The sequence below is a fragment of the Aegilops tauschii genome, chromosome 1 (assembly GCF_002575655.3).
Source record: "Aegilops tauschii subsp. strangulata cultivar AL8/78 chromosome 1, Aet v6.0, whole genome shotgun sequence".
In the NCBI taxonomy this organism is placed as follows: domain Eukaryota; kingdom Viridiplantae; phylum Streptophyta; class Magnoliopsida; order Poales; family Poaceae; genus Aegilops; species Aegilops tauschii.
This window is the reverse complement of record NC_053035.3, coordinates 248,908,226-248,921,144: the sequence shown is the minus strand read 5'-3', so window position 1 is coordinate 248,921,144 and position 12,919 is coordinate 248,908,226. Positions and strand designations below refer to the sequence as shown.

Genomic DNA, 12,919 nt, shown 5'->3' with positions numbered 1-12,919 from the left:
TTGCAAAAAGGTGTCACGAGTGCCAGGTACATGGTAATTTCATACATCAACCCCATGAGTCGTTGCATCCCACAAATATTGCATGGCCGTTTGAAATGTGGGGAATGGACATAGTAGGACCTATTAATCCGCCATCATCAAAGGGTCATAAATTTATCCTGGCTGCCACCGATTACTTCTCTAAATGGGCTGAGTTTATACCATTAAAAGAGGATAAGGGAGAGCACGTGGAGCACTTCATAAGAACACACCTCATATATCGCTTCGGAGTTCCTTCCTGTATCATGTCTGACAATGGGGGACCATTCAAAAATAAGCATGTCGATAAGTTATGCTCGAAATTCAAAATAATTCATCACTATTCTACGGCTTATAATCTGGCAGCTAATGGACAAGCGGAAGCTTTTAATAAAACCCTCTGCAAATTGTTAAAGAAAGTCGTGTCTAGAAATAAGCGTGAGTGGCATGAGAAACTTCTTGAGGCCTTGTGGGCTTATAGAACCACGACACGTACACCGACGGGAATGACACCATACTCCCTCGTATTTGGAGGAGAAGCAGTTCTACCACTAGAAGTACAAATTACTTCGCTCAGAGTGGCTGTTCGAGAGAAACTTTCGGAAGAGGAGGCCATAAAATTACGCCTCGGTGAACTCGAAATGCTTGAAGGGAAACGTCTTCAGGCATTACAAAATTTGGAAGCTTATCAGGCTAGAATGTCGCGTGCTTTTGACAAGCGCGTTAAAAGGAGATCATTCAAGCAAGGAGACCTAGTGCTCGCCGTCATTCGTCCAATGAATGTTACACGACGGATGGGAGGAAAGTTCGAGCCAAAATGGGAGGGTCCCTACATCTAGTGGTGCATACAGGATAATTTCCCCTGACGGCGAGTATTGCCCGCCACCGATAAATGGAAAATTCCTTAAGCGCTACTATGCTTGAGTAAAAAAAACAAAATGATACTCCATACCCTCATGAGTGTAAACTGGGGCACAAACAAAAAGACTCCAACGACTTACGAGTATAAACTGTGATGGGAAAAAAATCGAATCATCATACTTACTCCATACCCTCATGAGTGTAAACTGGAGCACACCAAAAAAAAGATACTCCAACAACTTACGAGTATAAACTGTGATGAAAAAAAAGGATCATCCAAAATACTCCACACCCTTACGAGTATAAACTAGGGCACAAAAAAAACTCCAATGACTTACGAGTATAAACTGTGACGTAAAAAAAAGTAATAAAAAAATATAAACATCAAGCAGGCTCCAGACTTCATCATAAGCTTAAACGTCGTACAAAAAATGGTACGTACATGCATTTATATAAAAAAATAGAATAAAAATATAAGGCTTCAGGCCATACACAACGATAGTGTAAATAAATAAGGATGCTTCAACGTCAACACTGGCGTACTAGCACATCATGCATAAAATTCGGAGTTCCCACGTGAATAAACAAAGTACTGCTACATTTGAAGTGAAACTGAGTACTGAACCTAAAATGATTCAAAGGGAAATGATAAATTGAAATGGCTAAATAATAATTAAAAAACTAAGCGAGGTCTAGGCCTTCTCAAGGAGCTCGCCAGTTCTGCAGGCTGTTCAACAACTGACTTGCTTCAGTCTTTAATTTTGCCGTCTTTTGTTCAAATTCAGCAAGCCTTGTACGCTTGCCGGCGTTGGTGTCCTGCAGACTCTTCACCAAGTGCTTCAGTTCAGATTGATGGGCATTATGTGCTTGTCGGCGCTGTTCCCTCTCTAGTTTAAGCTTCTGCAAACTGGCGGTAGCCTCCTTAAGCCGCACCTTAAGCGCTGCTTCCTGCACCTCCATTTCAGCACACTTCTTGTCTAGGTCAGATAAATCCCCAATTGCAGCCATGGAAACTTCATGGACGGACTTAATTTTAAGCTCGACTTCAGCAGCAGCATGTTCATCTCGCTCGGATCCCTTCGTGAACTCAGTCTGGCCAACCTCCAATTTCTTGGAAAGGTCAATAAGCCCGACCAACATGGCATGCACCTTAGCTACCTCAGGTACTTGCTTGGGCAACGTCTGAGAAACGCTCTCAAGCATGATGCGTCGCTTGGGATCGGGTAGAGTCATTCAGTCCTTCGAGGGCTCGTTTCACCACGGTATCCATGGCATCTATAAACGTGTCTTTGACAAAGCTGCAGTACATCTGTGCGCCTTCCCCTGATACAACCGTCATTACAGGGTCTTGCGAATGGTAACTTGCTTGTTCGCAACCTAAAAAAAATAAGTGAAGAGTCGTGAAAATTTGATGATAATGATGGTTCATAGACACGGCCAATTAAATAAATGCATAAGTAAATAAACTACCAGGTAAAGTTGACAAGAAATCAAGAGCATTAGGGGTATGGGGCACAGCTTCGGTCACACCCGGGCTGGAAGGTGGACGACTTGCGCCACACTCGCCAGCGGTATAATCCTCGACGGATAAATCGAAGAGGTCACCAAGGCCATTGTCCTTTTCTCCTGTGAGAACGTGAGCAAAATCTTCATCATTAACCAAGTTACTGAGTTCGACATCTAATGACGGACTGTCCAATGTTATTGGTTCAGAAAAATCACATTCATGGGAAAAGTCAAGTTTGCGCTTGAGGGGGAGCCTCTCTTCCTCGTCAGCATGAGTGGGCGATAAATTTCTACGCTTCTATCCGCTGGTGGCCGAGGCAGTTTCTGGAGGATCATCACTACCCACTAGCACTGGATGAGCAGAGAAAGAACCAGCTGCAACAATAGACTTTGGTATGCCACTTTGCTGCGGCCACATATATAAAAGGATAATATTATTAGTACTGGTTAGTACAATAAAGAAACAGATAAATTTTACGCGGACCATTAGTTCACCTCTTTGGAATTCATGGGTTGAGTAGAGCAACGTCTTGTAAGTAGCTATGGAGGATCGGCATCCAGTGATCTTTGACACGTGCTTCCTCCTGTTCAATGACACCAATATGCTGGTCCCGGTGCTCATCAGCCACCCTTCTTACTACCTTAAAATCCTCATCAGACAATGGACGAACTCTAATATGGCGTTGCAGTGCGGACCTATTTTTTCTCCTTTCATTATAAAGGACCTTCCCATTCAAATTACCATTGCGAAGTTGGTCAAATACATCAGCGAATGGCTTCAGAAATTCATGTAGCCAATTTGCCCATGCCACAGATGAGTCACCGCCGCGAGAATCGTCTGGAATGGGGCGTGGATCCTCCGCATCCCGCAATAAATGAAGCCAAAAGGCATATGCAACACCTATATCATGTCTTGTATACAGACTGGTGAAGGGAGGAAAAGGCACCACTTGGTCAAGCCTAAATTGTCTTGTTACTCTGTCAGGATGATAAGGTTCCGCTATAAATTCTTCAACACGCCTCCATGGAAGCATACCCCGACGTATGGAAATTTGGAAAACCCGATTCAGATGACCTACATTTTCTAATTTAGAGAAACTGTAGGGGTGCCATGAGATCTGGGTGTGCTTTCTAAGAAGTTTGTGTGCTGAGTCATGATCATGGAAAAGTGGAGTTCTAGACAGTGTTCCACATTTTTGGTTTTGGAGCTGGATGTTCATAGAATGGGAGTGATTTGGTGCTAGATTTATTCCCAAAAACCTTCCTTAAGTATATGCCTATCCATCTGATCAGATAGTGGACTTGCCATGCCCTTTTCAAAAAGGAGGGACCAATGGGATGAGTACTGATCAGCCGAAGCGAATAGTATAAGGAGCAAAGGGCCGGCGGAGCTAAGGATATGCGACGCCCTATTGTGATCCAAGAGGCCATCACTAATACCCCGGGACGAATATATGGCCCTCCACCTGGAACAACAAAGCGACAGAGCCAAATAGTAATATAGGCTGCAGTGTAGAGGCGCTCGTCTTGGAGACTATTGATAAAGAATGTGTCGTTTAGACGATTGTGGAAGTAATCGCACCATTCCCGAAAGCCTACATTGCCGCTTTCGGAGAGTTTGTTCCATATGTCAAGGAGTTGTGGCAAAAAGCTGGGGTACAACAACAGAGAAGGATCCAGTTCATGAGTAGGGGGTATAAATTCTTCATACGGATCACCATCTAAGGGTAGCCCAGCCATTTGGTTCATATCAAGAAGAGTCATTATGCGTTCACCACAGGGGAATAAGAACGTGTTAGTGTTGGGATCCCAGTGCTCTAACAAAGCCCTCAGAAGCGGGGGAGATACAGAGTACTCACCCAAAGAGCAGTAAATGGCTCCATAGATATAGTCAGTGTTCTCTTCACTACCTTTCAAATGCATGGAATAATTCTTCAAAATGTTAGTTCCCCATTCAACGTACCCAGGGGGAGCTATTGAATATTCAACCTCGTGGAATTCCCAACCTAATCCTTTGGATATCATGTGAGTCCCGAGGGTGACAGCTGTATCGACTCTAGGATGAGGAGCGACAGGATAATAGCACTGCGCTATGAAGGAGCGGCCTGATGTCCACCCTCGCCTAGAATATTCAGGATTTCCTTGGGGTGTCTGTTGTTCCCTTATCACAGGATTGTACAACAAATTAGTATCTGGTTCAAAAAGTTGCCTCTTAGCTAGCTGCAATAGAGACATCCTATGGACTTCATCCGGCTCCATCTATATGCAAGGAAAATATGCATATTGGTACATGCACCAAACACTATCGAAAGATAAAAGAACAAAAGAGAAAATACAAGATAGGAAAAAAACTTACCAAGGTGGACGTGCCCAAACAGCCAGCCCACAACAAGGATGAGAGAAGTAGTATCTACAAAAAAAATCAACGATATCAAAAGTTGGCATATACAGAATGAAAATACATGGGATGTGAGAAGAGAGGTATGCATGATTAAAGATAGTCCTCACGCATAAGAACAGTGGCATCGTCGTCGAACGACAGACGAAATCAATATATTGGCCTCCCGGAACGCCGACGATGATCAAGTCATCGATTCATATATATAAGATAAAAAAATCATCGCCGAACGACGGACGAAGCCAATATATTGGCCTCCCGAAACGCCGACGATGATCAAGTCATCGATTCATACATACATGATTAAAAAAATCATCGCCGAACGACGGACGAAGCCAATATATTGGCCTCCCGGAACGCCGACGATGATCAAGTCATCGATTCATACATATATGATATAAAAAAATCATCGCCGAATGACGGACGAAGCCAATATATTGGCCTCCCGGAACGCCGACGATGATCAAGTCATCGATTCATACATATATGATAAAAAAATCATCGCCGAACGACGGACGAAGCCAATATATTGGCCTCCCGGAACGCCGACGATGATCACGTCATCGATTCATACATATATGATAAAAAAATCATCGTCGAACGACGGATGAAGCCAATATATTAGCCTCCCGGAACACCGACGATGATCAAGTCATCGACTCATATATATAAAATAAAAAAAATCACCGTCGAACGACGAACGAAGCCAATATGAAGGCTTCCTGAAACGCCAACAATGAGCAATCTACTAATTCATGCAAATATAATAATCCCCGAGTCTAACGACGGACCAAGCCCTGGTAGAGGCTTCCCGGAACGCCGACCATGGGATCACGTAGTAAATACAGATCAAGCACATCCAGAGACCAGGGCTATATACACCCCAAAAAAAATAGTTCAATGCGTTCAGGGCATTATATCCCTGGCACTTCTAGAGAATGAGAGAAATGCAACAACGAACGAATATAATCAGACAATTTCGAAAAGTAGATTACCTAAGCAAGATTTGACCCAAGCCGTAACCTAGTCTCCTTGTCTTCCTGCACCTACGAGATAAAAAGATGGGTGATAAACTAAATGAGCACCCAAGACATTAAAAGATAAATCATGGCTTAATAATGAGAGAGCTGAAGGGGCATACTCAAGCTGGACGAATCAATAGTTTCCCACACAGAGGTGCATCTTGTGAGGAATTGAAAGCAATCTGGGAGCAATGAAATAGCAAACCAATCAACCAATGAATTGATCTAGGTACTAGCGAAGCAATCTACAGTTTGCTAGCCCATGAAAAGAATTGCATCCGCGGCCGGACGGAATCAAACCTTTTTCTCCAACGTCTCCTGCCTATCTAAAGAATCGCGTCCACGGCCAGACGGAAGCAGACCTTTTCTCGTATGTCTTCTAGCTGGTCTAAGGAAAAAGAAGAAGGCAGCTGGCTGTTTAAAAGATAGTTGAGGGGATAAGGGACGCAGTTTGTTAGCCGGATAGAGTTTGTTACCCAGCTAACCTCAAACGTGGCCTGATTTCTAGCTTGCATGGTTGCAAAATCGGTTGGCAACATGTGTAAAACAAAGGAAAATGCACAGCCACGTATAACTGGCATGCACTTGACTAAAAGGTCCAACGTTTCAAAAGTGATATTTATATCAATAAAACAGCACGATTACGTATACTCACAGGAAGTGCTCTAAACACAAGAAATATGTATAATTAAGTTTCGAGCTCTGGGTCCAAAAAAAATCGCTTCGAACCCAGACCTCGAGGGGCATCTGTTGACATAGATTTTAACCAAAATAAATTAAAATGTATGAATCACATAAAATATAAATGCAAAACGGCAAAAATCTGTTTGACATAGATTTTGATCACGTTAAATTAAAAAGGCACGAATCACATAAAATATAAATGCAAAACGGCAAAAAAAGGATAATCAATTAAAAAAGGATAATCAATCGCTCAAAATGAGGAATGACAAGATAGGCGTGCGATATATTTTCGAATGTCGATAATGCACGTTGCTACTGATGGCGAAAATACAAACATAAAATTGTCAGAAAAGACGCAAATATCACCAGAATGTCGACTGACTATATGATAAATGTTCGGCATCCATTGACGAGGTGAAATATTGAAGCGATGCCTAAAAAAAGGAATACATCACGCAAATGAAATATACGCATGGTGTACTTTGTCAAATAACAAATATCCATATAAGGCTGGACCGTAGGTTTCATCCAAAAAAAATTAACGTGTACGTCTACCTTAATGAGCCGCTAACTAATGGCCGATTAAGGCCAGCCCATTAAAATATGCTAGATGACATGCAAGTGGGTGACGCCAAGGCCCATACTTTGATTAGTTGATTAGAAAAAGAAAGAGTTCAGCTATCCCACCAGTCAAACTACTGGTTGCACCAATTAATAATTAAACAAATAAGTAAAAGAGGCAGCCCACGTCCCATGATCTCACACGATCCCACGAGGTGGAGAACGTGGGCACGTCCCACCGATTGGATTCCTGGTGCTGCACTCCTCCTCCTCCTATAAATACAAGGCTCCTTGGCTGCTCTAGGGGTTCGGCTCATTTTACTTCTTGGTTCTCTGGTCTCCTTCCCTCTTCTCTAGTAGCAATATTCTACTACACATTATACTACACAAAAAAGCACACCGTGAGAAAAGGAAGCAAGGGGAGGAATCTTGGTTGGTTCCAAGAAGGAAGAAGGTGAGATATGATACTACCCTCATACCCTTAGTTTCGGCCGTTTGGTTCGAATCAAGGAATCCTTTCCCCTCATCCATGAACTCTCGTCCTTAGTTTCGGCCATTCTGGTTCGGATCAAGGATTCTCTCTCCCTCACTTCAGGAAATCATGTCCTTAGTTTCGGCCATTTTGGTTCGGATCAAGGAAAATACATATCATGAAATCATATCCTTAGTTTCGGCCATTTTGGTTCGGATCAAGGAAAATAGAATGAAATCATATCCTTAGTTTCGGTCATTTTGGTTCGGATCAAGGAAAATACATGTCATGAAATCATATCCTTAGTTTCGGCCATTCTTTTGGTTCGGATCAAGGAACATAAAACTCATAAAATTATACCCTTAGTTTCGGCCTTGTGGTTCGGATCAAGGAATATAATTCATAAAACATTGTCCTTAGGTTCGGCCTTGTGGTTCGAATCAAGGAATATGTATATCATGAAATTATGCCCCTTAGGTTCGGCCTTTTGGTTCGGATCGAGGAATATGCATACAATGAAATCATGCCCTTAGGTTCGGCCTTTTGGTTCGGATCAAGGAATATAAACCCATAAAATCATGCCCTTAGGTTCGCCCCTTTTGGGTTCGGATCGAGGAATCTAGATACTACATGAAATCGGGGATTCGCATGTTCATGTAGATATGCCCTTAGTTTTGGCCATGTGGTTCAAATCAAGTATGCATATTTTTCTTCACGTAGACATGTCGTGATTGGGGAACATATAAAATGCTCTAAGCATGGGTTCTTTCGTGTTCATAAAGCACATCTCGCGCATGGGTTCTTTCTTCTCACGAGGATGAATTCCGTGGCATAAGTCAACAAAATGCAAAATACCATATGACATGGGTTCTCTCATGAATCCCATGGCATAATAAAAATTGTAGTATGGCGTGGGTTCTTTCAAACGAATTCCGTGACATATACCATCAACCAAACAAAACGGAACTTTTGCTCTAAGCATGGGTTCTCCTATATGAATTCCATGACGTGGGTTACAAATATTGAAAATATATGCATCCAAATATGGGGCCAGATTAAGCCTCGCCAAAATCAAACTTCATTTACACCATAACATAAATGAAGTCAAGCACGAACAAAATATGTTGCATGCATGGTAAAGAAACATATGACATAATATCAAACATAATGTCATTGAAGAAAACTACGCGGATAAACTTCAAGTTCCCCCAGGCCGGAGTTCAGCGTCGATCGCGAGGAGGATTCCTTTTATATTATTTTATTGTAGCATATTGTAATAGGCATGTGATGTAATCCTATGTAATAGAAATGTCGGAATTCCTAATCATGGGTTTTCTCTTCGGAGATGTAATTAACAGAATTTTTATGTAAATGTAAGGGTTCTGGAAATAATGTACCTGCAATGTTTGATTCTACTTTTATTTTATGCATTTAAATTTCACTCTGTATCAATGACGTGGACGCGTGTCTCACGCCCGCCATTTTCCCGTCATCAAAGACGCATGCAAACTCCGTTTTCGATGAACTCAAGCTTGTCATCAAGATGACCATAAGCTCTAAGACTCACAAAGAGAACCAAACAAGAACCAAGAAACATGATGCAAGGATGCAATGGTTTGATCTCTCGACGAACGATACGATCAAGCTACTCACTTGAGAGCCCCCCTTGATAGTACGGCTATCGATCCTATAACCCGGTCTCCAAACTATCACCATGAGACCGGTAAAATATAAAACCTATCAAGGGCAAACATTTGCCTTGCACGAAGTCCACTTGAGCTAGATGATGACGATATTGACTCCCTCAAGTTGGACCACCTTTCTTCATTGCATTCGCTCGATGAAGACTAGTTGATTGCTCCCCCATACTCCACTATGGGTGAGCCACTCTTTGGCACATCTTCACAAGTCCATTGATACAATAATGGACGGCAAGCTACAAGCATGATTTCTTCGTGATGCTCCACTTGAACTTGCACAACACAACCTTGATTTGATGTCATCCTCCATGGGTTGTATGTGATCTTCCTCTTGACGCAAGCCCATGGAAGATAACCTAACCCCACATAGAACTCTCGCAAAGACCATGGGTTAGTACACAAAGCATAATTGACAATGCTTACCATACCATGGGATCGCTTGATCCCTCTTGGTACATCTTCTACGCTTTGTGTGTTGATCAACTTGAAACACTCTCTGTACTTAGTCTTGATCAACCTTGAATCTTTCCAACTCTATTCATTTGGATGATGTAAGACCAATCATTGGATAATTCCTTAATAGCACCTCGGTCATCACAAACTCTCCTTGAAACCAACAAATGGACTCCAAAAAAAAGCCTATGGACAAACCCTTCAAAAATAACTCAAGGCAACCATTAGTCCATAGAGATTGTCATCAATTACCAAAACCAAACATGGGGGCACCGCATGTTCTTTCAATCTCCCCCATTTTGGTAATTAATGACAATCACTTTCAAGAGAGTTTATATAAGGAATTATGCATCACCATACCATGCAACAATAATGTATGCGCATCAGATGCAAAAGTTTAGGAACAAAACCAAAGCAAGAAGAGATGACTCTCTAAACTTCTCCACAAAACTCTCTGAAACTTCTCCCCCATTGGCATCGATTGCCAAAATGGGCGAAAGGCTTCGAAGGCCAATATAACTTGTGTTCCTCCATAAATTGTGTATTTCTCAACTTGAGAGTGGAATGCAATACACATATCCAACGGTCAATACTTGGAGGAAGACAAACTATATTGAGGCCCAAAGATTGCCAAAAGAATGACATGCCACAAAGGCATAACAAAGAGAGAAACAAGCACTCAAGCAATCAAACGATACCAATTGAAGCAAGCTATCAAAAGATACCAATTGAAACAACTAGACTAATGATCCTACATGCCACATGAATAAAAGGTATTATGATATGAGCAAAGGAGTGTTCTAGAGAAACTAGAGAAGCTCCCCTTGTTTTGTGCACAATTTAGTTTTGCAATTGCATACAACGAGCACAAAATAGGATTGTCACTCCCCCAAGATCAATAGAACCTCACGACAAGTGCAAGAGACCAACGAAGCGTTCTAAAAGACACTAGTGAAGTTCCCCATGATTTGTGCGCTCCTTAGAATATTTGCATTAGGATACCAAGTGCACAAAATAGGATCATCACTCCCCCAAAATCGATAGAATCTCACAACAAGTGCAAGTGAGCATGTAGGAAACAAAGCCTAGCACTTCCAAAAAAACAAATAGTTGAGCAACATATAAAAGAGGCAACTTGGAAATAGGTTCAACCAAAAAGATGTGTGTGAGTCATGGCAAAGCACTTGAGGAGACTAATATAAGGATGAGCATTAAGCATCAACATAGTCTTTAATAGTTGACATACAAGGTGCATGACATCTCCTTCTCACACACACCAAGCAAATGGATTCACAAGCTCACTAAAAAGAGAAAATTTAACCAAGCTTGTGACAACCCATGGTGAAGATAGAAAATGAAAGCCTCATCAAGACGAGGGATACCAATTAAATGGCAAGCTTTGTCAAGACAAGCATGAGGAAAATGATCTTCACCACAAAAGAGTGCATCAAGATGCAACGATATAAGATCCGCACTCAAGACACACACCTTCAAGGAGCCACCAAAGAAATAATACAAGAAAGAAAAGGTGGACGCGAAGGAAGGGGATATCAATTAGATATGAAACTTCTCTCAAGTGTATAGGATTCTAGGTAGATGAGATCATGATGATATCAATCCACAAAGAAGGATGTGCACATGAAATTGTTGCAAAAGGGAAAGAATAAGATATCCACAAGGAAGTCATAAATATACCAATAAGATATTTGCTTGAAGGCATAGCACATGGCTAGATATGGTCTTATTGTATATAAATGAGTTCCAACCACACGAGCATCAAAGACATCACAACTAGCAACAAGAGATCATTGTTGGGATGCTTTGAGAAAGGAAACAAGTATCACAAGAAAGAATGAATTACATGCCATGATACAACATACACAAGGTTGATGCAAGAAATGTGTGCATGAAGTAGATGATGATACTTGTTACCGAGATACCATTGGAAGGATGTAGTAGATACCAATTGAAGGTGGATAGTAGTTCATTGATCATCCTAGCTTGACTCCAATAAGCACATGGTGACAACACCTCCCTTGTTAGTGAGCCGAGCATCCAATGCATCTCCAATTGTTCCTAGAAGAACAACACAAACTAAACGGTACCCAAACTCATTGGGACCAAAGAGTTAGAAACAATTGTATAGGACAAAATCCACATATATATGTGCATATAGAGAAGGAAATGAATTTCATGCACATCTCATCCAATTTAAGACTTGGTGGAGTTTCCCTATATATTGGGTCAAATAAAGAAAGCATGCCACAGAGACTACATGAAGTAAAAATGCATGCTCAAGACCTTCAAGAACCGATACCAAATGACAAAGAAAAACCAAGTGAAGAAAAGATACCAAATGAATAAAACATCACTTGGAGGATATCCATAAAAGATACATCAAGGAATGAGATATCCATTGATACACTCGAAATAAAAGATATCAAACTCCCAAAAGAGAGGATGGTTCCAAACAAACCAAGCTCTCTACAAAGTTTCATGATGGCACAAAGTACCAAAACGAAAACGGCTTGCCTTCCACCAACACACACTTGACAAGGATCGCAAGATGAGCGTTTTATAGAAAATAGGATAGCTCCCCCAAGACTAGTGCATTATAGAGAATTTGCATTTGAATACAAAATGCACAAGGTGGGATCACCACTTTCACTATATCTAGAAAACACTAGACAAGATCAAAAATAAACAAGATCCACAAGTGGTATGGAAGACAAAGGGAGTTGATACATTCCTTGGCAAGAGAAAAGGCAAATAAAAGCAAAAGCCAATGTAAAGATGATCAATAAATTCTACCACACAAGTGAGTACCAATTGTCAAAAGACAAGAAGTAAATGGAAATAATTCCCGGTGGTAGATAGCAAGGATATCTGACATCATCTTCACACCAAACAAAAAGCAAATTGCAACTTGTAGAGCTAATATGACACCTAGGAACAAGATAATTTACAATATCAACTCTAGGTGACAATATCTCAAATGTACACATTTTCTAGGCTAGTAGTATACACATAGCATATTACTCCCCCATAATGTGATACCAATTAAGGGTAAACAAGAGGCAAATAAAAGGATCCAACAAGAGATAATTAATGGACTATTTAGAATTTGAATTTCTCATGAGAAGATATACCACATAGTGACTAGATAATCTTGAAATATCAATACTAGATGGTATTACTCATGTACACACATTTATAGGATTGTGAGGTGCACAAAGCACATCAC

The 12,919-nt window shown here is 41.2% G+C and overlaps 1 long non-coding RNA gene across 3 annotated transcripts; it reads right to left on the bottom strand.

Annotated features, from left to right (window-relative positions):
* Positions 1-1,368: 1,368 nt before the first annotated feature.
* Positions 1,369-7,022, bottom strand: LOC120976030 (uncharacterized). Of its 3 annotated transcripts, XR_012180850.1 has the most exons (8): positions 6,106-7,022; positions 5,925-5,987; positions 5,779-5,829; positions 4,742-4,795; positions 2,881-4,644; positions 2,602-2,791; positions 2,350-2,505; positions 1,369-2,256 (listed from the first exon to the last, which is right to left on the bottom strand). It is a non-coding gene; the product is annotated as an uncharacterized lncRNA (long non-coding RNA). The 3 variants fall into 3 exon arrangements; XR_012180849.1 differs by having other exon boundaries at positions 2,350-2,791; XR_006671408.2 differs by having other exon boundaries at positions 2,350-2,791; positions 2,881-4,536.
* Positions 7,023-12,919: the final 5,897 nt, after the last annotated feature.